This window comes from Pelobates fuscus, chromosome 3, assembly GCF_036172605.1.
Source record: "Pelobates fuscus isolate aPelFus1 chromosome 3, aPelFus1.pri, whole genome shotgun sequence".
Classification (NCBI taxonomy): domain Eukaryota; kingdom Metazoa; phylum Chordata; class Amphibia; order Anura; family Pelobatidae; genus Pelobates; species Pelobates fuscus.
Genome location: NC_086319.1, coordinates 274,383,967 through 274,396,853, shown reverse-complemented (window position 1 = coordinate 274,396,853; position 12,887 = coordinate 274,383,967). Strand labels below are relative to the sequence as shown.

Below are 12,887 nucleotides of genomic sequence, written 5' to 3'. Positions count from 1 at the left end.
GAGCTGCAGGTAAGCGCTCGCTGCCAGCCCCCCTCCACTGAACTGCCAATGCCACTGGACCACCAGGGAGTGAGAGCCCCCTCCCTGCCATGTATCAAGCAGGGAGGGGGGATGAAAAAAATTAAAATAATAATAAAATAAAATAATAATATAACAAAAAAAAATTAAAATATTTAAAAAAATAAAAAAATAATAAAAATGCCCACCCCCCACCAAGGCTCTGCATCTCACACACACACACACACAGCATTCATACACACACACTGCACTCATACACACACAGTAAATAAATATTCAATTAATATAATTTTTTTAGGATCTAATTTTATTTAGAAATTTACCAGTAGCTGCTGCATTTCCCACCCTAGTCTTATACGCGAGTCAATAAGTTTTCCCAGTTTTTGGGGGTAAAATTAGGGGCCTCGGCTTATATTCGGGTCGGCTTATACTCGAGTATATACGGTAGCTTATAGGGCACCACTTTTGTGTGACTTGAATGTCCGGCCAGACGCTAGGGTTCTAAAATGTCCTTTTTAATGTGCTTGCCATGTAATGCCTTCCATGTTCTGAAAATTTTTTTGATAATAAGCACAATATTTCTTTGGATCAATGCCAAGGCTCATGATCCACACCTTGAACACTGGCCTCAGTGTACATGCAGCAAAGCATCCCTTCGAGGTTGGTAAGATACAGTACTTCCAGATATGTGTACCTGACACCTATCAAAAGAAAATAGGTTGTCATTTGTCATATAAAAAGAACAAACCATTTTATTATTTATAATTAACAGTAACATAAACCTAAATCATTCTTTACACAGGATTTCTATCAAAGGATAGCAGCTTATATTTTGGGAAAGCAAGTTATATATATATATAATGGCACAACTGTGACAATAAAATGTGTCACAGACCAATTAAGCATATTTCTGTTAAAAAAAAAAAAGTTGCCTATATATGCACAAAATATATGGAATAGCTGTTAACATCATGTACAACTCAGCATGCAGACACAGGTATACAGAATGGAGCAGCAACTGAGGAAGCCTCCTGGAGAGGCGAAACGCATTTTGCAAGGACTTACAGATATCACAATAATGACTTACCTTTGAACTGTAAGGTTTTGATTTAAAATTTATATTTTTATTGTTTTTGTGCACTTTAAAGCACTTTATACTTATACCAACATTTGAGAAGACAATCAATTACCAGAAACCACCTATACACATAAAGAAGGAAGTGGGAACCTTCATATCCCACAAAGCTAGAAGTCTGAGCCTTATCCTTTGGCTCCATACTTGAGTGCTATTCCACCCACCATTTGTACTATACCTTATATTACAGACAATAAAAAAACCTTTTTTTCCCACAGTTTTATATATCCAGCTTTGAAAAAGTAATTCAAAATAAATTAATTTATGTGTCTTGATTTATAGTCAAAATAATCTGAAATCCCATACATATTATGTAAAGTTACAGGTCACAAAATAAAAGGACTACAATAAAATTTCAATGTGAAACAATTTTAGAAGTTGGTATATTTGTCTTGTAGGTTTAGTAGCCATCACAGAAAACAAAATTGCCACACAAATGTATAAAGTAGACATCACAGGCTATTTACCTAAGGTTATTTTGACACTTTTTACTTAGCCATTTAATCGCCAATCTCTGCTAAACATTGGAGTAAAATTTAGTTTATCTACTTTGGCATATACACATATAACAAGGTTTTTGTAATGTATTTCATAAATCCGGTGTGTGCTATTCCTGCACAGAACCCCATATTGTATTCAGCTGCATCTGCTGTTTATAAAGTTACCCCCATTGTATGCCTTTGGCACTATTCAATTAAGCTACAAAGCCATATAAGAGACAAGGCTAGTTCAGTTTCTATAGTTAGAATTTTAGTAGATGGATATGATGGGCCTATGTCTCATTTTGGGGTATTATAGTTGTTTGACTGTTCAAATAACCCCACAAAGGGCTTCCATTTGATAAAGAAGACACCACAGGGTATCTTATATTGTGTATCTTGTGCCTTAACTTGTCACAATTTTTTCACCAATTTATGTCAAGGTTTGTGGTGAGGGGAAAAAAAAAATTGCATTTTTACATACATGTTGCATTTTTGTAAGTATTTCTTACACTTGATATGTACCACTGTCATAAAATACCCCAAATTATGCTCAGTTACATCTTCTGAGTAAAAGAATATGCCCAATGTATGACCTAGACACTATTTTGTGAAGTTACAGTGCTGTAAAAGAGACGTGACAAGTTCAGGTTATTAAGTGTGAATTTTCATGGAGGTTTTTGATGCGTCCATGTCCCACTTTGGAGCACTTGAGCAGGCTACATATTCCAGCTACACCATAAAGGCATACCATTTCCTAAAGAAGACAGGCCATGTATTTCAAAAGGCATATTTTGAACCTTAACGTGGGATCATTTTTCTACTAGCTTGTACCAAGTGTAGCGGTAATAAGCATTTTTTTCTGCCTGTTTGACACACAAAGTGAGTTTGCACAGTATATTTTGCAAACCTTATCTGTGCTATGACTGTATAATACTTCATATGTTGTTCAGCTATGTCGTCTAAGTACAGCAATACCCCCGTATGTACCTTTGACAGGTATATGTAGATATTGAAGAGGCACATTTGAGACACAGCCATTCCATTTTTTTTTTTTCAAACTTTGAATTTTTACGCTGTGTCCTGGTCCCATTTTGGAGTATTTTAGCAGGCTATATATTCCAACTATCCCATAAAGACATATCATTTCTTAAAGCAGACATCCCAGGGCATTTTGAACCTTAGCGTGGGATCATTTTTCCGCTAGCTTGTACCAAGTGTAGTGGTAATAAGCATTTTTCTGCCTTTTTGAAAGACAAAGTGAGTTTGCACAGTATATTTTGCAAACCTTATGTGTGCTACAGTTGTATAATACTTCATATATTGCTCAGTTATGTCGTCTGAGTACAATAATACCTCTGTATGTACCTTTGCCAGGTATATGAGGATGTTGAAGGGGCACATTTGAGCAATACCGTTTTTTGCTGTGTCCATGTTCCATTTCAAAGTAGATTAGCTGGTTGGTTATTCAAACTTCCCCCTCAAACGCATACCATTTTTTTTAAAGAATACACCCTGGGGTATTTCAAAAGGCATTTCTTCTAACCTTCGCGTGGGATCATTTTTTCGCTAGTTTGTTCCAGGTGTAGTGGTAGGCATTTGTAGGTGTAGGCTTTTATGTCATTTTTTACTCTTTTAAACTTTTTAAAACTTGTTTTTAAACTTTTTTTTTTTTTTTTACTTATTACACTTTAAAATTTTCTTAAAACTTTACACTTTTCAAATTTTTAATTTTTTTTTACTGTTAACCTAACTAGCAGTAAGCAGCACTTACAGTAAATTCCCCAAAACTGTCACCCACCCCAGCTAGCAAAATATATAATTTAAAAATATTTAATTAAATAAATTTGAGGGTTAAAAAAAAAAAAAAAATTTGATTTTTATTAGGACTGGGTAAAGGGGGGTGATATATATTTTTTTTTTTACAAGTTATTAAAACTTTTTTAAACAAGTTATTAAAAAATTTTATTGTAACTTTCAAAAAGTTTTTTAAAGCTTTTAAAAAAAAATTTAACGTTAACCCTTAGCTAGTCTAACACCAAATTCCCCACTAACTTCCACCCACCACAGCTAGCTAAATATATATTTGTTAAATATTTAAACTAATAAAAAATGTAACCCCTGAGGGTTAAAAAAACAAACAAACCATCAGATCACAGTAATCAAGTCAGTGATCGATTGGCAGGAAAGGGGTTAATTTTTATTTACAATGGGTAAAGGTGGGTGGGATTTTAAACTCTTTTTCACACAGGGAGAAGATCACTGCTGATCCGTCTCTGCACTTCACACTGAACGCGGAAGCACAGGGAGGCAGATCAGAAGTCCCTGCAGCACATGTGCTCGCTCTGGTAGCCTGCCGCTCTGACAGCCTGTCAGAGCAATCACAGCTGCAGGGACAGCGTGAATGGGTGCTCCTGGTCTGTCGCGAATACTGAGGCAGACCAGAGGAGCGTTAACCCTGTGATCGCCGCGATCTGGGGTTAACTTTAGTAAATGATGGAAATTTTTCTTCATGCGTCCTTAACGGTAGGTCTGCCTTGACAAAAAATTTCCGTCAAGCGTCATTAAGGGGTTGAGACTAGAATATTTTGGAAGATCACTGACCAGCACTAACAAAGACAAGTACTGAAGCTATAGGTAGTTTTGCAGTTATTATTCAAAATTAATTTCCTATTTGTAAGTGCATTGTTTAAATGCATTCCCTTTAATATTTTGCTGCAGCTGAACGGTTTAAATGCCAACAGCTAGAACTCTAAAGAGGAGAATTTTTTGGACAAATGTGTTTTAATTTGATGTACTTTGGACATATTGCACAGCGTTTTTGTTTCTCTTTTGTATGTCATTGTTATGTTTGCTCCAGATGTTTTTCTTTTGGTTGAATAATTTTGTGATTACATACATTGTATTACTTCCCATGTACCCTGTAAGTAGGAAAACACCAGCCTCTTTAACTCCATATTTCACTCAATGGACATGTACATTAAAAAATACAAGGGTGTAATATTCTCATCAAGTCCAGGTGTACAGATTTTAAGATTCCAATGGAGTAGATGCTAGCACCTCTGTCATTCTAACAAAGTTAATGCCTATATCTCCAATAATAAGAAGGAATAGTTTGGGGGTGGGAGGGTGGAGTGACTAGTGAAGGTGAAAGGTGTATGACGCAGCTGCAGCTATATTTTTAGGCATTTCTACCATTTTCAAAGAACTAATACCTGGTAAAAAAATAAATTAAAAGTTCTTCTAGATGGGGGATCCACATATATAGGCAACATGTAGCCATAGACACTGCGCCACCAGATGGCAACCCAGCGAGAGAACCACACTATTCTTAGATATAGCATGGCTAACTGACAAATGTAAAATAAATTATCATCTCACACGCACCTACAAACACACAAACTAAATTGCTCTTGGTACAATATTTGGTCAACAGCCCAGAGATGGTTTCCAGTACCAGAATGAGCATAGTTTTTTATTAAAGTAGCTCCCCACAAAACATTTATATAATTAAAGGGTTACTCCAACCAAAACAAAGTGGGCTTGGGGCAGTCTGTCGCCATCATATTGTCCATGCTAAAAACATCTAATATTGGAGAGGTAGTTACACTTCAGACAGCAAAAGGGTTAAATTCTGTATGTGGCACATCATTTCACAGTGAAACGTTGCACATACAAACTCCAGAACCCATAACCACTTTAAATCACTGAAGCAGTCACAGTGTTGGAGTAACTCTAGACAGGGTTATTATACCATCAATTGTCAATATAAGACAATTACGAATTACAGGAATACCCCACTTTTAAGTACACAATGGGACCAGAGCATGTATGTAAAACAAATGTACTATGCATGTACTGCATTGCAATAGTAATTTACTGGCATAACTGATACTGCCACTGCAGATTTCCAGTGGGCTTTTATTCAGTTAAAACAAACAGTAAAAAAAAAATAAAATCTAATTCCAGATGTTTTACTCATCTGACAACCTTAAACTAAGAGGAAAAGTAAAATAAACCTGCCCCCCTGGGCCATTTTCTGTCAATACAGTGCCAATTTGTGTTTGTTAGCAGCTTAGTTGCACACTTTGTTTAGAAACACCTTCATCACTTTAAGCATTTATGGTTTTTAACTTTGAATCCTCAGAATTGTGGCTACCGTATATACTCTAGTATAAGCCGACCCGAATATAAGCCGAGGCCCCTAATTTTATCCAAAAAAACTGGGAAAACTTATTGACTCGAGTATAAGACTAGGGTGGGAAATGCAGCAGCTACTGGTAAATTTCTAAATAAAATTAGATCCTAAAAAAAATATATTAATTGAATATTTATTTACAGTGTGTGTATAATGAATGCAGTGTGTGCGTATGTGTGTGTGTATGAGTGCAGTGTGTGTGTGCATGAATGCAGTGTGTGCAGGGCCGGTGCAAGGATATTTGCCGCCGTAGGCAAAAAAATTTTTGCCGCCCCCTCCCCCCCCCATATGTCCTGACTTCCCCTCCTCCTCCCTCAGTGGTCCTTACCTCCCCACCCCCGTGTTCCTTCACCCCCCCCCCCCCAGTGGTCCTGACTCACCCCTCCCCTAGTGGTCCTTACCCTCCCCTCCCCTAGTGGTCCTTACTTCCCCCTTCCCTCCCATAGTGGTCCTTATCCCACCCCCTCCCTCTCATAGTGGTCCTTATCCCCCTTCTCCCTCCCATAGTGTTCCTTATCCCCCCCATCCCTCCCATAGTGGTCCATATACCCCCCCCCCCTCCCTCCCATAGTGGTCCTTATACCCCCCTCCCTCCCATAGTGGTCCTTATCCCACCCCCTCCCATAGTGGTCCTTATACCCCCCCTCCCTCCCATAGTGGTCCTTATACCCCCCCTCCCTCCCATAGTGGTCCTTATACCCCCCCTCCCTCCCATAGTGGCCCTTATACCCCCCCTCCCTCCCATAGTGGCCCTTATACCCCCCTCCCTCCCATAGTGGTCCTTATCCCCCCTCCCTCCCATAGTGGTCCTTATCCCCCCCTCCCTCCCATAGTGGTCCTTATACCCCCCCTCCCTCCCATAGTGGTCCTTATAACCCCCCTCCCTCCCATAGTGGTCCTTATACCCCCCCTCCCTCCCATAGTGGTCCTTATACCCCCCCTCCCTCCCATAGTGGTCCTTATACCCCCCCTCCCTCCCATAGTGGTCCTTATACCCCCCCTCCCTCTCATAGTGGTCCTTATACCCCCCCTCCCTCCCATAGTGGTCCTTATACCCCCCCTCCCTCCCATAGTGGTCCTTATACCCCCCCTCCCTCCCATAGTGGTCCTTATACCCCCCCTCCCTCCCATAGTGGTCCTTATACCCCCCCTCCCTCCCATAGTGGTCCTTATACCCCCCCTCCCTCCCATAGTGGTCCTTATACCCCCCCTCCCTCCCATAGTGGTCCTTATACCCCCCCTCCCTCCCATAGTGGTCCTTATACCCCCCCTCCCTCCCATAGTGGTCCTTATACCCCCCCTCCCTCCCATAGTGGTCCTTATACCCCCCCTCCCTCCCATAGTGGTCCTTATACCCCCCCTCCCTCCCATAGTGGTCCTTATACCCCCCCTCCCTCCCATAGTGGTCCTTATACCCCCCCTCCCTCCCATAGTGGTCCTTATACCCCCCCTCCCTCCCATAGTGGTCCTTATACCCCCCCTCCCTCCCATAGTGGTCCTTATACCCCCCCTCCCTCCCATAGTGGTCCTTATACCCCCCCCTCCCTCCCATAGTGGTCCTTATACCCCCCCCCCTCCCATAGTGGTCCTTATACCCCCCCCCCTCCCATAGTGGTCCTTATACCCCCCCCTCCCATAGTGGTCCTTATACCCCTTTTTTTTGTTATTAATTTTTTTTTATTATTATTATTTTTTATTTTTTTATTTTTTCGTCCCCCCTCCCTGCTTGATATATGGCAGGGAGGGGGGCTCTCCTTCCCTGGTGGTCCAGTGGCAGTTCAGTGGGGGGGAGAGGGGGGCTGGCAGAGCTGTAACTTACCTGTCCTGCAGCTCCTGTCAGCTCTCTCCTCCTCTGCGCCGTCCGTTCTGCTCTTCTGTCAGCTTACACTGTAAGTCTCGCGAGAGCCGCGGCTCTCGCGAGACTTACACTGGGAGCTGACCGAGGTGCTGACCGGACGGCGCAGAGGAGGAGAGAGCTGACAGGAGCTGCAGGACAGGTAAGTTACAGCTCTGCCAGCCCCCCTCTCCCCCCAGTCTGTATTATGGCAATGCAAATTGCCATAATACAGACCTTGACTCGAGTATAAGCCGAGTTGGGGTTTTTCAGCCCAAAAAATGGGCTGAAAAACTCTGCTTATACTCGAGTATATACGGTAAATCATAGGTATAGAAAATGGCAGGGTAAACCCTTTCACTGGATGGCAGCCGATTGCTGAATATGGACAATGTGGGGGCAGAAAAAATATATATATGTTCAGCTAGGAGTAGACATTATAAATTTGTCCTAATATGTTTGAGGTTTACAGATCCTAACCCAACCCAGAAAACAAAAACAGAATGAGATGATTAACCTGTTGATACCGGAGAAACTGACGGAAGCCAAGCACAGAGAGATGGACACAGGTTTCTTCAGGAAGGAAGAGATTCTTTATTGGATCACCGATCGGGACTCAGAGGGACTAATGTCACCAAAATACAGCAAGTTCTGAGCCCCGGACAATAGTGCAGGCTCCTTATATAGGCATATAACTCCTCCCATATTAAGCTCCACCCGCACATTCTCTTAACCAATCAATACAAATAAGAATTAACTTCCTGTTTGACCGCATGGCTTGTCCAGCACAATGGAGGAGGGGGAATACTATATCCTGTATTCTTGCACATGCTCCGTACACTACTGATCGTATCTTGCCTCGTGCAACCAACTGATCGATACGTCAGCATATGCACGTACACATGCCACGTGGTAATCTCGGCCTACTAAATTTATTTTTACCGAGATTCCACCACATTCCCCCCTTTGATGCCTCTTGATATTTTACAATTACTTGAGGCATCACATAACCTTAGTTTGCTTACACCGCAAGTTACCTTGAACCAGACCAGACTTATCTTATGATGTGAATCTTCAACATTCATCTTCCTGCATTGGTTCTCCCTGATCTAGAGCCCTATATTTATATATCGCCATTATCTGTGCAGCAGCCTTCCTCTCTGCTATACTTCCTATCAGGCTTTGCACAGACCTAACTACTAAGGGTATAAGACACGGTAGGAGTAGACACAACAGTAAAATCAGTAGGACTCCACCTACCACTGCCTTAAGCCCTCCAAACCACTCATACCAGCTACCAAACCAACTACTTGGATTGTACCCTTTCCATACCTGAGTAGGCACATGCGCTAGTTTAACCATATGGCTAGTAAGCTCAGCTATTGCTTGCCCTTCGTCGTCTATTTGAAGACAGCAATTGCTCAGGTTAAACTTCCCACATACACCTCCCTCTACTGCCAAAAGGTAATCCAAGGCTAATCTATTCTGGTATACTGCTGTCCTCATCCTGGTATTATGTTTCACTAGAAGATTGAGAGCTTGTGATGTCTCATTTGTGATAATCTCAACCACCGCCTGTAATCTTATAATACGGTTGAGCATATAAATAGGGGTTCTATAACCAAAGGTACCATCCTCAGCCCACGTGGCTGGCCCATAATAATCTATGATACGCTGGGGAGGCCATTCATTATCTTCCCAGGTACCTATCTCTAAGGGTCCCCTTTTCTTCCTATGATTCACATCATACACTTTAACACCTAAAGTCTCACCTGTTTCAATCGGTAACAAGAAGAAGGATGGTTTGAGCATACCCAACACACATGCCCCTTCCCAGTCCTGTGGCAGCTCCGAATAGGCTTTCTTACCACAGATCCAGTACAAATTTGCTGGGGCTCTCCAGGTAGATGTGATGGATAAATCAAACCACACATCCTTTAAATTGGCGTATCTGGCAAACGGGTTAGATGGTTCTGAGACATTTGAAGCCGACCACCAAGTTGTATTCTTTGTATCATCATCATAAGCTTTTTGCCCTAGACAAGTTAATTCTCCTACAGAAGTATTATACATTATTCCTTTCCTTGCTATGCAAACATAACCTATGATGGAGGTCTTTAATCTCCACTCAGATTTACCTCTAACACTCAAATGATAATCGGCTGGTGCAGATATTAGTTGGTCAACTGCCTCAGAACCGGACATTACCTCCTTTGCTTCCCATGGCCATTGGTCTCCCATGTTAGTACCTCCACACACATAGCAGTTGGTAACATTAAGACTACCGGCAATACTTTCAGCTAGGTCAATGAACAGGTTCTTAGCGCTATGGGGGATCTTATTATCTATACTCATCTCTTCATAAAAGGAGTGGTATACTTGATGAGTCTGGGAGGATACCGTATCAGTCTCTATCCCTATAAACAATAATGTCCCAGGATCTAAACCCGTCCCGTATATCTGAAACCCAAATAAATTGCCATACTTATCTAGGAACTTGTCGGGGTTATTAATAAGTATATGGACTGGGTTACATTCCATAGACTTACAATATGGGCTAGTCGGCAACTTAGTCACTATCATGTCTTTATCTACTGTCTGTCCCCAAGTCGCCCACCCCACACAAGACCAATATGGGCAAAAGTTATAGTCTTTATTTGGGCATCTAGGACTCACATATTTATTTTTACTACTGGGACAAATATATTTATCGTTAGATCCATACGTCCTCTCCCATCTAAGATCCCCACATACATTCCACGGCTTTCTACCACTTGATATCGCCTTACATGCATCAAATAGCAGAACACCCGAAGAATATACGGATTCTAACACCGTCTTATTAATTAGGGTCCCCTGAGGATCTCCATTCCTGAGAGTCAACCAAATTGTACGAGGCTGATACTCCGGACTGAAGCACTTAGGTTCTCCTACTCCTAAATGGCATACACTATAGTCTATATTTAAGTATCTACATCTTGATACATCTCCTTTACATTCGTATTGTGAATGCCAAATTAGGGTTTGGGAAATATGGTTACCTGTTCTCGTAGTCTTAATGCATACCTCACAGCTAGGAGTGTCGGTACCTCTACCTTCCTGAATATAAAAACACATGTAAATAAACACAATCAAAAGCACATCTTTCGCCGTCATCCTCAGTCTTCGTCCGTGCGATGGAACCTCAGCTTCCAGGATGTGAGGGCTGCAGGGAATGGAGTTCTGCTCGTCTTCACAGGTGTCCCTTCGAGACTTTCCTGGCTTATACACTATGTGATGGTAAGAGGACAGGCTTTATTATGGCCTTCTCACTTACACCTGTAACAATAAAATTTGTAATCCACAATAATTCCTCGTTACTCCGACTGAGTAGTGCGTTTCAACCGGATCTTGCAGGGATTCTCTGGATCTGCTGTAACTTGCCAAGAATCGACTGCTGCTGGTTTAACCCTGGAGTGATGTATCCACGGAGTCACTTCTGCTACTTTTATCGCTGTAGGGGTAGACAAAAGAACAACATAAGGACCTCTCCACTTGGGCCCTAACGGTACATTATTCCACTCTTTAATCCACACTTGGTCTCCTGGATGATAATTATGAACAGGGGGATAAATATTCACAGGTAATCTATCTTGTACCCATTTCTGTACCTCCTCCATAGTCTTACCCAACTCTACAACCTGCTGCCGGGTAATTCCTTCTCCCAACTGACTCAAGTCCCCCCTTAAGTTACCAAGTACGGGAGGTGGTCGCCCATACATAATTTCAAAAGGAGAGAGGCCCATCCTTCTGGTAGGGGTACTGCGGATTCGCAATAGAGCTATAGGTAAGAGAACGTTCCACTTAAGTTGGGTTTCCTGACACATTTTAGCCAACTGGTTCTTTATAGTTCTATTCATTCTCTCTACCTTACCAGAACTCTGGGGTCTATATGCAGTATGAAGCCTCCACTTTATACCAAGCATATGAGTCAGTTGTTGTAGGCACTGGTGAACAAAAGCTGGACCATTGTCCGATCCTATAGAACAGGGTAGTCCATATCGGGGTATTATTTCTCGTAGCAGGAATCTCACAACTTCTCCTGCTTTCTCGGTACGAGTAGGACATGCTTCTACCCAGCCTGAATAGGTGCACACAATTACCAGCAGGTAACGATGTCCACCCGATTTAGGCATCACTGTAAAGTCTATTTGTAGATCGGACATGGGGAGTCCCCCCATAAACTGGACTCCTGGTGGCTTTACTGGTCCTTGTCTTGCATTATTCTTAGCACACGTTACACATCTGCGTACAATGGCCTGAGTCAAGTTGGACAATCTTGGTATGTAGAAATGTTTTCTGAGAGATTCTTCAGTACTGTCTCTCCCAGAATGTGTCCCGTTGTGATAATTTTGGACAATTTCTACCGCTAGCGATGCTGGTATAACTATTCTTCCATCTTCTAGCTGATACCACTTGTTCTCCAGATACTTTCCCGGTTCAGTCTTTAACCACTCCTCTTCTTGAGTTGTATAAACTGGAGTCCATTGAGACAGTGGGGTTGGTATTAGAGCAGCTATATGCCCCACATACTCCTGTCTTCCTGATTCAGCAGCACGCTTAGCTGCACTATCTGCCATCCGATTTCCCTTGGTTACATCACCATCTCCTCTCAGATGCGCTCGACAATGTATAATACCGACTTCTTTCGGCTCCCACACTGCTTCCAATAGTTGTAGGATTTCAGCTGCGTACTTGATTTCTTTGCCTTCTGAATTCAGTAGTCCTCTTTCTTTATACAGAGCTCCGTGGGCATGAGTGGTTAAAAACGCATACTTAGAGTCCGTATAGATATTTACTCTTAAACCTTCAGCCAATTGTAACGCTCGTGTTAGTGCTATTAATTCTGCCTTTTGTGCTGATGTTCCTTTCGCCAGTGGCCGAGCTTCTATCACCTTGTCTATTGTTGTTACTGCATATCCTGCATAGCGGATCCCTTCTTTCACATAACTACTGCCGTCGGTATAATATTGAACATCGGGGTTCTGGATGGGAAAATCACGAAGATCTGGTCTACTTGAGAATACTTCATCCATTACTTCCAAACAATCATGTTGACTTTCAGTAGGTTGTGGCAAAAGGGTAGCTGGATTTAAGGTGTTTACAGTCTCTAAATGCACTCTTGGGTTTTCACACAACATTGCTTGATACTTGGTCATACGGCTGTTACTAAACCAATGATTT

The 12,887-nt window shown here is 41.9% G+C and overlaps 1 protein-coding gene across 4 annotated transcripts in view; it reads right to left on the bottom strand.

Moving 5' to 3' along the window:
• Positions 1-355: 355 nt before the first annotated feature.
• LOC134603017 (DNA-directed DNA/RNA polymerase mu-like) overlaps positions 356-12,887 on the bottom strand; it is a 77,778-nt gene continuing 65,246 nt past the window's right edge. For 2 of the 4 annotated variants that reach the window (XM_063448588.1, XM_063448587.1), the window contains exon 13: positions 359-719. The gene's annotated coding sequence lies outside the window, so the exon portion shown is untranslated. Of the gene's footprint in view, positions 720-12,887 lie in introns of all 4 variants that reach the window. The other 2 variants (XM_063448586.1, XM_063448584.1) reach the window with 2 other exon arrangements.